The sequence below is a fragment of the Eucalyptus grandis genome, chromosome 9 (genome assembly GCF_016545825.1).
Source record: "Eucalyptus grandis isolate ANBG69807.140 chromosome 9, ASM1654582v1, whole genome shotgun sequence".
In the NCBI taxonomy this organism is placed as follows: Eukaryota; Viridiplantae; Streptophyta; class Magnoliopsida; order Myrtales; family Myrtaceae; genus Eucalyptus; species Eucalyptus grandis.
In genome coordinates, this window is record NC_052620.1 from 18,273,871 (window position 1) to 18,287,603 (window position 13,733).

Below are 13,733 nucleotides of genomic sequence, written 5' to 3' on the forward strand. Positions count from 1 at the left end.
GCGTGCTCATTCGAGTGAGTGTGCCATGGATCTTAACATCATACTATATGATATGCCAGGCCCGATTCTTTGTGGCTTGAGCTGCATGCCTAGGCCAATATTTGCATCAAGATATAGAACCAGCACGCTTCAATGCCAATCTAAGGCCTCGCGGCTTAGGCCATCATGACTTGACGTCAATTCCAACTCGAGTGAACCTTGACCTCATCTCGGAGTATGAACATATTCAATCATGCAAACATGAGTAAACAATACAAAAGAACATTACAAAATACACACGGTTTACACGGGTGAGCACACCACTAAATTCAACAATGTAGGCTATCACCCTAGTCAAGAGTTAGAGATTCTACTTACTTTTAATGAACCTTGATGAACTATAGGCAATTGGGATAAGTGCATTGGAAGTCCTAAAATTTGTCATGAAAATGCAATTAAGTCTTTAAACTTTCAAAAAGTGCAATTAAGTCCTAAAACTTTCAAAAAGTGCAATCAATTCCTAAAACTTATCAAAATGGTTCAATCTAAGTCCTTCCATTTATTGCACTTTTTGAAAGTTTTAGGACTCAATTGCACTTTCAAGACAAGTTTTAGAACTTTATTGGACCTTTTGAAAGTTTTAGGACTTTATTGAACTTTCATGATAAGTTTTAGGATTTAATTGCACTTTTTGAAAATTTTAGGATTCAATTGCATTTTCATGATAAGTTTTAGAACTTCTAATGCACTTATCCCTAGGCAATTTTACTAAGAGGGGGTCATCCAGTAAGGTAGTGGGCAAACAAGGTTATGAGAGGGAGAAAGGGCAATGGCAAGAGGGCGTGAGAGAAAAAGAGAGCAAGTGAGGGAGAAGAGATGGGAGAAATGACTCTATTTATAGGAAAACCTCTCATCATTACCCTTCCAAATTGACCAATAGGATTTCTTTGGGTGGCAAGCTTAAGGGATAAAACAGCAAGGCTAAGGAGGAAGATGTGGCAAGCCTACTCCCTAGGGCCACACTTGTTCCTTCTCTTATTGGGCCACCCAAGTCTTGTAATGATGAAATGGATACTTGCTCTTCAAGTTTTAGGTTAGGTGTCTTTATGGCCTATTCTTTAGGGGACACCTAAGCTAGATGGCTCACCTCTCTCATTAATTGCCTAGATTTCGTGCAATTGTTAGGCTTAGATGTGTTCACATTACCTAACTTGCTCTCCAAGTTTCTCCTCTTTAACATACTAAGATCCAAAAGTATTTAATGCATTTTTATATTCAAGCCAAGAAGACTCTAGAATAGCTTCCTCCTCAAGTTGGGCGTGCATGCCCTTCCATTCCAAGTTTTGGGCGTGTGGCTCTCCCATTCCAAGGTGAAAATGATTTTAAGCAACTTTTGAAACCAATGTCATTATCTTATCAAACGAGCTCGAAAAATTAAAAAATTTAGTATATTGTGGAGAAAACCTAAAAAAAAAAAAAAAATCATGGAGGAAACTTAGTCAAATTCGTGCAGCTGAAAGAGCAACCCAAAATTCATCCGTCGAGCAGGTTCAATGATTGGAGAGAAATGTTCATGAAACTTGAAATACATGTCATATCCATTCCAATGATGTATGATTTGTATAATTCGCTTGTCAATTGGTATGTCATTTACATGTTCAAACATGCTAGGGTACTACTGCAATTAGGATATTTCATGTTACGTATTTATTTTGCCATTTTCATCAAGATTTGTGTGATCTCAATTAGGTTTTGATATCTAACAATAAATGTTCATCGTTGTATGTCTACATGTAGGATTTTTTGTTAGATTTTTGCATGTTGTTAGGTAAGCAAAATCAAGCGTGTTATGTGATATTGACGTGAAATCATAGGCTTATCACGAGTATATTTAAACACATGTGCCAGTGTCTCTTAAAGACCAAATCTTGCATTAAGGCTTTCTCAACTTTTGAAATATACATTACAAAGTTCATATTTATATGTGGTACGTCATGATTGAGTATCATTTAATATGTGAACGTCATGTCACAATTAGGCTAGTTACACTTGAAAATTGTTAAGCACGTCATTTTAGTTCTAAGTTATTTTGCAATGTCAATGATTTGTATGATGCATTCGCATGCTGACTTAGGGTTAAATGTTTACTTGAATAATTTCTCGCATCTAATTCTTTGTTGTATGCGAATTTCATGCCGATTCACACATTGTATAAGTGATTTTAGAACTCATTAATACATATTATGTTCTGGTTTGTTAATGACTAATGCACACATCTTCATAAACCTCAACTTTTGAGCACTGAATTGACCTCGATTGAATCGGACCCTTCTAGGCAGTCATAGAGCATGCTTAAATCTTTCAAGTTCACTAATTTCGCACAATTTGCTTGTTGTTAGACTTATTTTCCATTTTTTCTAAACTATACTAGAATTTTGTTCTATGAGTTTAGGCAGGTTTTTCTATTTTTGTATGAATTTTTCATTAAGGATCTTGAGTTAGACCCTTAATGGAGCTTGATTTTCACCCTTTTATCTTCATTGTAATGAAATTTCATGATTTTTAGACTTCGATGATTAGGCAAATCTCAGTTGCAATGGTTAAATGTCCTGCTGTTTTGTCAATTTCCTAATGCGATGATGTGCCTTGTTGGATTTTTGTAAATTCATGCTTAGCTTTTCTAAGGAAACTTTCTTCACAAAAGTTGTTTACACATGCTATGTGATTTTCTCAAAAGTAAATCATCAATGGGTATTTTTCAATTTTGCTGATTTGACCTACTTTGTATGAAATGTTCTATTGTAGGCCTTTATTGTGAATGCTTATTTAGGCTTTTTAGGATAGCTTGTGTATGGAATTAGGATTATTGCCTCCATGAATTTGTTTCAAAGTATGTGATTTTCATTGTCAAAAGGTTTTTAATAAATAAATTGATCTTTCGATCACCTTTTTCTCAATATTGATTGGAAATGCCCATTTTTGCACATTGAAATGTCTTTAGTATATGCAATCTTTCCAATACCAAATGTTTAGAGTCTTTCAAAAACTTGAGTTTACTTTGGAAAGGTCGTGATTTTGACTGTATTTAAAATGCTCGCAATATATGTGAGTGCATGATATGCAAGCCTCAAACTAGCTTTGGCAATTAAGTGTATTCCATAGCCAAGATATTCCTTTATATAAATGTCTTCAAATCTTTTGAACTTTCGATTCGGCATTATGGTTGTCGTGGTTTGAATCATATTTAAAATGCTTGCGATGTCTATGAGTATATGATATGCGAGCCCTAATCTAGAATTGGCAATCAAATGCATTCCTTATCCAAACCTCACTTTTCATTATTGATGGTTTAAAAACTCATCTTTGAAGCATCACATGGACCGCTCATGCATAAAACCATGTCATGTATTTGTGATTGGCGTGTACCCATTGACGGTTCACTCAATTGGTCGATTGTTTGAGAAATAAGGCTTCAAGGCCTATTGTGTGTTTAATTTATGCCAATGCCCGTGGATTCTAGATGTATGTTAGGTGTGATGTTTGATATTGTGGGTAGATCTTGAGATTCACCTAGAACATCCTTTTAGGGACTTATAAGCATTGTTGGCCATGCGAGGACATAAATGGTCAATAATGGCTATAAGACATAAAATGACTTGGATAGGTGTCTAGAGGGATCTACGCGTGAATTGCAAAGACCGACCCCGAGGCCTTATTTGTTCATTTTTTGTGTATGACATTATATTCTCGATTGTCATTGATTGTTCCTATACTTTTGACGGTTTTGTTGTGTATGAGTGTTTCTTTCTGTTGTATGTACCTAACTTGGATTTAGGTTAGGACTAGATTACATCCTTGGAGATTGAAGATCATCAAGACATGAAGATGGCGAAGGTCGATGTCCATTCCAATCATATTTTTGTACTATTTGTCCCCAATATATGTTTGGGGTTCTTCATTTGTACAAACACCTAACAAGATGCGAGTTTCCTTTCTTGCACTTATTTTCGTTTGCCAATTAGTATTGCATGTTAGAATTATCACTTTTGTATATTGCTTACTTGATTGTCTACTTATCATCTCGCATTTAAAATTCAATTGTGTGATTTCTTTTATCTTTCTTAGAAATAGAATTGCATGAAAATGTGCATGATCACTTAGTTTAGGTTCAACAATCTTGAAAATGTAAAAAGAAATGCATCGACACCTTAGGAAACACAACAAACCATTAGGTACCGAAAGGGCGCAAATATAAATTTTAGTGTAATCCAAGTCCTCCAATCTAGATATCTAGTTGCGTATAAATTAAGGGATAATGACCGATCCTCGATTGGGTTTTTAGCCAACCCTCGAAAACAAGGCTAGTGGCAACTCCCATCTTATTTTTTAGGTTGTCTTAAACAACTAAATCATTTAATAAACCCGTCGTGTGGGGTGTCAACCTCGACGAGGTTCACCGTGATTTAGCATACCCTGTGGAAAGTTCCTAATTGATGAAGTGCTGTCATCCATAGGATGTGTGCTAATGAGAAGGCTATCATGATAAAGGTATCCCAAAATCCAATATCTACATCCGACCTCCTCTCTCAAGGTGTGTCGCCCGTGTGGATGCAAATCCCGCCACTCCGCTATCACGTGGGATATGAGCTTGGAAGAACTTGCGACTATGATTGAGTGAATGATTTGCTTGAAAGGCAAGGTGATAACGCCTTTGTGGATGAGAACTGTGAGTGAGCTCTTGTGGTTAAGTACCTCTAAACCCGACCTTTTTCCCACAAGGCTGGATCATGACAAGCATTAAGCATACCACTTTTTGAATAGGCAACCTTATTCAGTGTCAAGTAACTTAAATAAGGACATGATTGAGCCAAAACACACATAAGCACATGCTCATAGACAAGCACAAAAGTTGTATTAGACCCAATATGGAACCCAGTCAAAATCAATCTCCTCTCGCTCTTTGACTGGATGGATCTCCCGCTTAAACCCTCTCCTATTCTTCTCTAGCCATATATTCCACATATTGCTGTGACTCTGTGCTGCTCCTAAGTTTCCCGTTAATCTGTGGGACAATGCCTAAACTCACCTGGTTCCCCTGCCTTCAGAATATAATAGACCAATCCGCAATGACAACTTAACCTCTTTCCATAAACTTTCTTCCCTAGATGATGATTTAAGGAAGAAAGCAGCCTTGGTTCCAGCATTTCCTCCAAAATATTTCCATGGAAATTACAGGTAATACCTCCTTGTGGGACAATGTAAATAATATTTCGTGATGAAAGCTGTACCTCATTGAATGCCCTATTATCAAACAATAGGTTGTCTTTTAATAAATAAAAATAAATTCTGTGAGAGACCAAGGTTAGTATCAATCAATTTTTGAGAAGAGCTAAAAGCCGAAAGAGAGCTCATTGATATGATAGAAGGAATCCTCAGTCAATCAAAAGATCTGTTTATGGGTCATTCACTCGCTGCATCACAATTTCTAATGGAACAAATTTGGAAATGAGTTCATCGGATCAAATATCATGCTAAAATCTAACTTCGTTGCCAAGTCCAACTTGAGAAAATGTAATTCATTCCACAGCTTTCATCTCCATTGCCAGATACTTATCCCGTGAGGATAATATGTTTTCACAGTAAGCCAACCACTCTAGCTGCTTTCCACAACCTTATTCTTCACCAGGTAGTTACATAACCATTTGCAGAAATCTCTTTTCTTAAATCCATCTTTCCGCACATGATCATCGATAGCGTGCCAGTTAACCACATAAAACTTACTGATTTCACTCTAATCTTCCCATAGGTCTATTACTCTCTCCCTTTTGTGCAACTGAAGATGTAAAAAGGATATAACCCCCATCAAACAAATCTGATTTTCAGACCTGTTCTTCCTTTCAGCTATCACCAAAATGTTATTCTAAACCAAAAGTTTTGCCCAGTTAACCCAAAGTAAGATCCATAAATTCATTGGCACTGAACCAATATAGCCAAACAAGAATCTTAAGAATCTTAGTTGATCACCCTCCATCTCCAGCAAATTGGAGATATGGGATTTGAACAAGGCTGATATCACTCAGTTCAACCTTAAACCAGCCAAGTATCTCATTTCTACTGCTCTCAGATCTGATTAAGAACTCTCTCGACAATGATAAAGGGAAAGGTGAATCCTGGATATTACAAAAGATACCAGCAAGTATTACAGAACTTGATCCTGCCATACAGTACCCAAGCACTCATAGCAAATAATCCTTTTATAAATCTGATAGGTGAATGATTTCATGAAAACTAGCCTTGATCCAGCTACACAGTACCCAATCACTCATTAGCAATGGCGTCCTCAGTATCTTCCCCACGGATAAAGCATTTGGATAGAAAAATAATCTTTTTTAATTGCAAGAGTGGATGATCTTTCCCATAACAGTATAGATTATGCGCCAAACCATAGGGATAAACATTTTATAAATCATATCAATACTCAGCTCTTGCCACATTCGGAAACAATGCAATAACAGAAGCATTTCTCCATAAAGAAAAAATAAGAATTATTTGTAAACAGCTTCTCTAAGCAAGCACATTTTTCATAAATCCGATTGTCAAACATCACAAATGTTTGTCTCCAAGGCAACTTAGCTTTCTTAGCTAACCTTCGTCTTCTTGGCTGTAATCCATCATGTCAAGCTTTCATCTCCACGTCTCCAATCCAGCCTCTGCCTCATTATAGCTAATGCACTTCAATTCATCCCAAAATCTCACTATTCATTATGAATAGACACCTTTCTAATTGTCAGAATACCGAAACAATTTATTGGATCCTTTCAATTTATCTTTCAAGACTTTAAATGCTTGCCAAGACAAAACTTAGAGAAAAAACAGAGAAAATACTTCACCAATCAACACGTGAAAAAAATACAACTCAAGATAAATTAGAGGAGGACCTGCAAGGGCGTCGCTTCACCATTGTCTTCTGAAATACTGCCCATAACATCCCCATTTAGTATTAATTCCAACGCTCGTTACACAAAAGAAAGAAAATATCGTGGGCAATCTGAACTCTAATTAAGCGAACGACATGTGCGTATGTCCATGCATATGAGAAACAGCAGTTACTTTCTCAAGCTCAGTAAACACTTCACAATATGCAATTACGAGAAATATCTTCAACACTAGTATGTGCAGCTAAAGCTACATCAAACAAATAGGCTGCCTGAGGAAAATTGTTAAGTTACTTTAATTGAGTTTTCTTTATTATCAGAGTTTTATTTCCTTTTTTACTTACATAAGGATATTATTGTTATATACAATTTATATTCAATATAAATACAATGGGTGTAGGGTTTCTGTGATTACAGAAAACTACAGCCCTCTCTTTCTTTCTTTTACGTTCTCTTTCTCCTCCTTCTCTCTTCCTTCTTTCTCTCTTTCTACTTGCTGCGGGTTCTCTAATCAGTTTTGTGACATGGTATCAAAGCGGGTCTAACTATCTGATTACTTAATCATATTGCTGGTTTGAGAGTCCCCTAGTAACTCTACTTCTTCTCTGGTTAATTGATGGAGTCAATTACATCTGATTATACATTAGCGTTGCTACTTTGTTACTTGCACTCAAGTTTCAGCCTCCTTGATTAGTGGTAGATATACTTATATTGAGATTATCATCATGAGTGATACTAAGGCTTCTACAGATAGTGTCAACGTTCAAATTACCACTATTAAATTAAATGAATCCTCCAATTACTTGTTATGGGCCCAAGCTGTGAAGGTTTATATTAATGCCAAAGGGAAACTTCATTATCTTACCACAGACCCTCCTGATGAAAATTCTAGAGACTATAATGGTTGGATGAGAGAGAATGATACACTTCTGGTGTGGTTATGGAATAGCATGGAACCATCCATCGCTGCTAATGTCATGTTCCACACAACTGCTAAAGGAGTGTGGGATGATCTTATGGAGAGTTACTCACAAGACAAAAATATGTCTAGAGTTTATGAACTATATGAGAAGATTTTTAATTTTAAACAGGAGACAAGTCTCTTGGAGAATATTATAGTGCTTTGAAAGGTATGTGGGAAGAACTCAATCTTTATCAGCCCATCACTACTGATCTTGAGAGACTAAAGACACAACGATCTGAATTTCAAGTGGCCAAATTTTTATCTGGCTTAAATGCTGACTTACAGCCTGTGAAGAGTCGCTTCTTCTTTGAGAGAGAGTTCCTTCTATGAATGAAGCATTTTGTCGAATTCAGCGCATTGTCCCTCTGTCTTCTACTTCATCTAAAGACAATTCAGCATTTGTGGCTGGTAGTGGTGGTCGTGGTCGTGGTGGATTTTCCAATAGAGGTCGTGGTTTCGAGGGAAATCGTAGTCGTGGTGGTGGACGTAATGGACAAAGTTCTTATCGAGATAGCCGTCAGTGTATACACCGTGGCAAATTCGGTCATATTGTTGACACTTGTTGGGCCAAGCATGGCAAGCCTGAGTGGGCTCAATGATCAGTTACTGCAAATACTGCTGTGTCTGAAGGGAGTGCTTGAAATGTGTCTTACAGTGACATGAACCCATCTCTCCCACCTGGGGGTAGTTCTTCTGAGTCTGCGGCTCGAGATGATATGGTTGCACAACTCATCAAACGTGTCCAACAACTAGAGGCTTCCAATTTCTCATCCACTTTGCTACTCTTGCACGTACAGGTAACATGGCCTCTTTCTCTACTTTGTCTCCTAACGCCTCTTGGGTCATTGACTCGGGGGCTTCTAGTCATATGACGGGTAAGCAAGAACTATTTTCTTCCCACACTAATTCTAGTCCTTCATCCGAAGTTATTTTAGCTAATGGTTCATCGACTCAAGTGGTTGGATCGGGACTGTTCCACTTACATCTTCCTTATCTTTGTCCTCTGTTTTACATGTTCCCCAACTTCCTTTAAATTTGTTATCTGTTAGTCCGTTAACTAAAGCTCTTAGTTGTTCAGTTACATTTTATCCATCTCATTGCATTTTTCAGGACCTTCGACAAAGAAGATGATTGGTGGAGGGCATGAATGTGATGGACTCTACTATCTCAATGGTGTCTCCATCGCCGACGCCAATGGTCTAGCTGCTAGTTCTATTACCCCCTATTATGGCATTCTCGTTTAGGGCATTTATCTTTATTTAAGTTACAACAAATAATTCCCGAGTGTAAATCAATTTCTACTCTTGAGTGTGAGGCTTGTGAACTTGGGAAACATCATCGTAGTTCCTTTCCTAATCGTAATGATTCTCGTGCATCTACTTTACTTGAACTTATTCATTCGGACATCTGGGGACCTTCCCGTATTGCTAGTAGAAATGGTTTTAAGTACTTTGTTACTTTTGTGGATGATTATTCTCGTTTAACATGGCTCTATATGCTTCATGACCGCTCTGAATTTTTACATGTTTTTCAATTATTTCATCATAAGGTTACTAATCAGTTTAATACATCTCTGAAAATTTTGCGAACAGATAATGCTCTAGAATATACACAGAAATCAATTTCTTTGTTTTGTTCTAATCGTGGCATTATACATCAAACAAGTTGTACTTATACCCCTCAGCAGAATGGTGTGGCCGAGAGAAAATACCGTCACCTTCTAGAAGTTGCTCGTTCACTCTTATTTCATATGAATGTGCCAAAATCATTTTGGAGTGATGCTGTCCTTACCGCATGTTACCTCATAAATCGTATGCCTTCCACTGTCCTCAATCATCAGTCACCAATCAGTGTTGCATTTCCTGACAAGCCGTTATTCTCTCTTACCCCGCGCGTCTTTGGGTGTGTCTGTTTTGTTCATAACCTACGTTCCGGTTCTGATAAACTATCTCCTCGTGCTACTAAATGTATTTTTCTCGGGTATTCACGTACACAGAAGGGATATCGGTGTTATGATCCTACAACTTATACTCAATATGTTAGTGCTGATGTTACTTTTTTCGAGGGCACACCATACTATTCTACTGAGGGTAAAGAGTTTTCAACTGACATTGTAGCTGATCCTCCTATCCCACAACAAATCCCCTTAGATTCTGTTAGTCCGTCTCTAGTATCTCCTCCCTTGCAGGTGTATCAGCGGCGAAAGCAGTCTACGGCACCACCAGTCTCCAGCTCTTCAATGCCCTCCAATCAATCTTCCTCCTTGTCTCTTGGTCCAGACGATCTTCCTATTGCCCTTCGCAAAGGTACTCGGTCTTGCACACAAAAATCCTCTTTGGCTTACCCTATTGAGCGTTATCTGTCTCTCTCTCACATCTTCCTTCTCCATTACATGACTTTGCTCTATCATTACAAACTCACACAATTCCTACTTCTACCACTGAGGCTTTGTCTCGCCTTGAGTGGAAGAAAGCTATGGATGTGGAAATGGAAGCTCTAGTCTCTCGCCAAACGTGGTCATTGGTTGATCTTCCCCTTGGGAAAGATGTGGTGAAGTGTCGTTGGGTGTACACTATCAAGTACAATCCGGATGGCTCAATCGAGCGTCTTAAAGCTCGACTCGTTGCTAAAGGTTTTACTCAAACTTATGGAGTGGATTATTTTGAGACTTTTTCCCCGTGGCACGTCTCAACTCGTTCGTGTTGTTATTTCTCTTGCTGTGAATTTCGATTGGCCATTATATCAATTAGATGTCAAAAATGCTTTTCTTTATGGTGATTTGTCTGAAGAAGTATATATGGAGCAACCTCCTGGGTATGTTGCTCGGGAGAATCGTAGTAAAGTATGTCGGCTACATAAGGCAATTTATGGGTTGAAACAGTCTCCAAGAGCATGGTTTGAAAAATTCAGTTCGGTGATTTCCAGATGTGGTTTCCACCAATGTTATTCTGATCATTCTATTTTTGTTCGCAAGAAGGAATCAGGGGTAGTCATTCTTGTGGTATATGTGGATGATATAATTGTCTCTGGTAGTGATGTGACTGGCATTTTTGAGATTAAGTCCTTTCTTCAGCAGCAATTTCAGATTAAGGACTTGGGAACTCTTAGATATTTTCTGGGAATTGAAGTTTTACGAAGTAAAAAAGGTATTAATTTGTCTCAAATAAAGTATGTTCTTGATCTTTTGTCTCGAGACAGGTACACTAGCTTCCAAGCCGTTGATACTCCTATGGATCCAAATCAAAAGTTTGGAGTTGATGATGGAAAGAAATTGAAGACAAGCATCAATATCGGCGTCTAGTTGGGAAACTAATTTATCTTACTGTTACACGTCCCGATATTTCTTTTGCTATTGGCGTGGTGAGTCGTTTATGGAGTCACCTAAGAAAGTTCATTGGGATGCTGTATGTCGCATTCTTCGATATCTTAAAAGCTCTCTGGTAAGGGACTCATTTATAAATCTAATGGTTCTTCTACTTTGGTTGGTTATTCTGATGCTGATTGGGCTGGGTCAACATATGATCGACGGTCTACATCTGGGTATTGCACTTTTATTGGTGGTAATTTGGTTACTTGGAGAAGTAAGAAACAAACTACCATTGCCAGGTCTAGTGCAGAGGCTGAATATCGTGCTATGGCACATACTGTGGCTGAATTGTTGTGGTTGAAATCTCTTCTCCAGGAGCTTGGATTTTCTATTAATCAACCTATTGACATGATGTGTGATAATCAAGCAGCCATTTATATTGCTGGGAATCCTGTTTTCAAGAGCGAACTAAGCATATAGAAGTTGACTGTCACTTTGTTCGTGATGCTGTGAAGCAGAAGTTGGTTGCTACTCCTTACGTTGCCTCTAGAGATCAATTTGTTGATATGTTTACCAAAGCATTATTTCGTCCTGCTTTTGTTGCTGGTTGTTCCAAGCTAGGCATGGGTGACCTATATGCTCCAGCTTGAGGGGGAGTGTTAAGTTACTTTAATTGAGTTTCCTTTATTATCAGAGTTTTATTTCCTTTTTTACTTACATAAGGATATTATTGTTATATACAATTTATATTCAATATAAATACAATGGGTGTAGGGTTTCTGTGATTACAGAAAACTACAGCCCTCTCTTTCTTTCTTTTACGTTCTCTTTCTCCTCCTTCTCTCTTCCTTCTTTCTCTCTTTCTACTTGCTGCGGGTTCTCTAATCAGTTTTGTGACAAAAATATTGCATATGACTTGACCAAAGCCACTACCATGCACAATTCAATATCACCCTGTAGCATATTCAAGAGAATATAGCTGAAGGGACCATCTAATACTTGACTTGGAGCTTAACTATATTTCCATACTCCCACTGGGGTTGAACTAAACAGGTTGCCAAATTCTATTGTTTTGAACTCTCCATATCATAAGTCCTAAATCTTTTCATTAACATAATAAAGGACATTGAGATGCAAAAATGTATGGGAACATCTTAAAAGACAATTCACAAATCGTCATTTAATCAATAGGACTAAATTTCGCGCCACCATATCAAGATAATTAGTAAGTTACAACTTCAAATAGAGTGGAAGGGCATGCCAGTATTGCTTTTATCTAGATAAAATGGATATGTTTGTTGTGCATCTCAAGAATTGGCAGTCAACAACGAGGGAACATAATGGGGGACATTTACGAGAGGCAAGTAACGGGAGCAACGGGACTTAAGCCAATCCACTTTATATAATTGTGTATCCACTTTATATATGTTTGTTGTGCATCTCAAGAATTGGCAGTCAACAACGAGGGAACATAATGGGGGACATTTACGAGAGGCAAGTAACGGGAGCAACGGGACTTAAGCCAATCCACTTTATATAATTGTGTATTCATTATGCACTTTAACAACTACATGAGACTCCAAAGACGTCACAGGAGTGACTTATTACGCCCAAGAAGAACTTAAACAAAAGAATCTACGAAAGAATTAATTTTACCGGCACGTTACCACTACCATGAGCAACTTTGCATCCAGACTTTAGATAATGATGCCTCGAATCTTTATGAACCTTAAAAAAAAAAAAAAAAAAATGACTTACTAGTCAAATTGCATGATATAACACTCAGAAAAACCAGCAGTAAGCCATACAATTTTGCTCTCTCCAGTCATGCTAGATTCATCGATTGCAAGAGAATGACCATGACCAGAAACCAAAACTCCATCAGCGGGTACCTAAGGATGATCGAGTGGAAATCAGGTCGCATAACTACCAAACAGCGTGTAGAAATCTCAAAAGATGAAGCAGCTTACCTGATCGCCAATATTAAGGGATACAATGTCACCAACAACTCTATCATATGTTGACACCTTAACTCTTCGGTCACCTCTGGAAACCTACAATTATGCTCCGCCATATCTATGCTTAAAACTCAGCTATGCTACGCAAAATATCCTGATTGATTAACAATCATCCCGAAAGCAATATTTTTTCTACAGTTGAAGCACCTCATATTTGGAAACCTAAATTTGATTGTAGAAGAACAAAAACGACAGGAATTCTGATTGACCAAGCTCAACACAAATATTTCTGAAGGCCTTTGACATAGATTATGTGAGATATCCCGGAAATCAAAGTAGAATTCCCACATCAATGGATGGGAACAAAACTTTCCTAATGTGGCATCCCAAAAATAACTCATGGCCATGTGTTTTATAAGTAGGAGTTTATTGATTTATGATTTCAAGATTTATGGCCAAGTGAATAAGAATGATCTGGTATTTATATAAATGGATAATTATTTTTGTTGGAAACGCGTCCTATGTCCATGTGAGACCAAGGATTTTATTTGACGAGGAAATTATGTTTTTGGCCATGAATTTTATAAGTT

The 13,733-nt window shown here is 37.6% G+C and overlaps 1 long non-coding RNA gene across 1 annotated transcript; it reads right to left on the reverse strand.

Moving 5' to 3' along the window:
• Positions 1-6,409: 6,409 nt before the first annotated feature.
• Positions 6,410-13,005, reverse strand: LOC120288141. The gene is made up of 2 exons (XR_005546431.1): positions 12,944-13,005; positions 6,410-6,954 (listed from the first exon to the last, which is right to left on the reverse strand). It is a non-coding gene; the product is annotated as an uncharacterized LOC120288141 (long non-coding RNA).
• Positions 13,006-13,733: the final 728 nt, after the last annotated feature.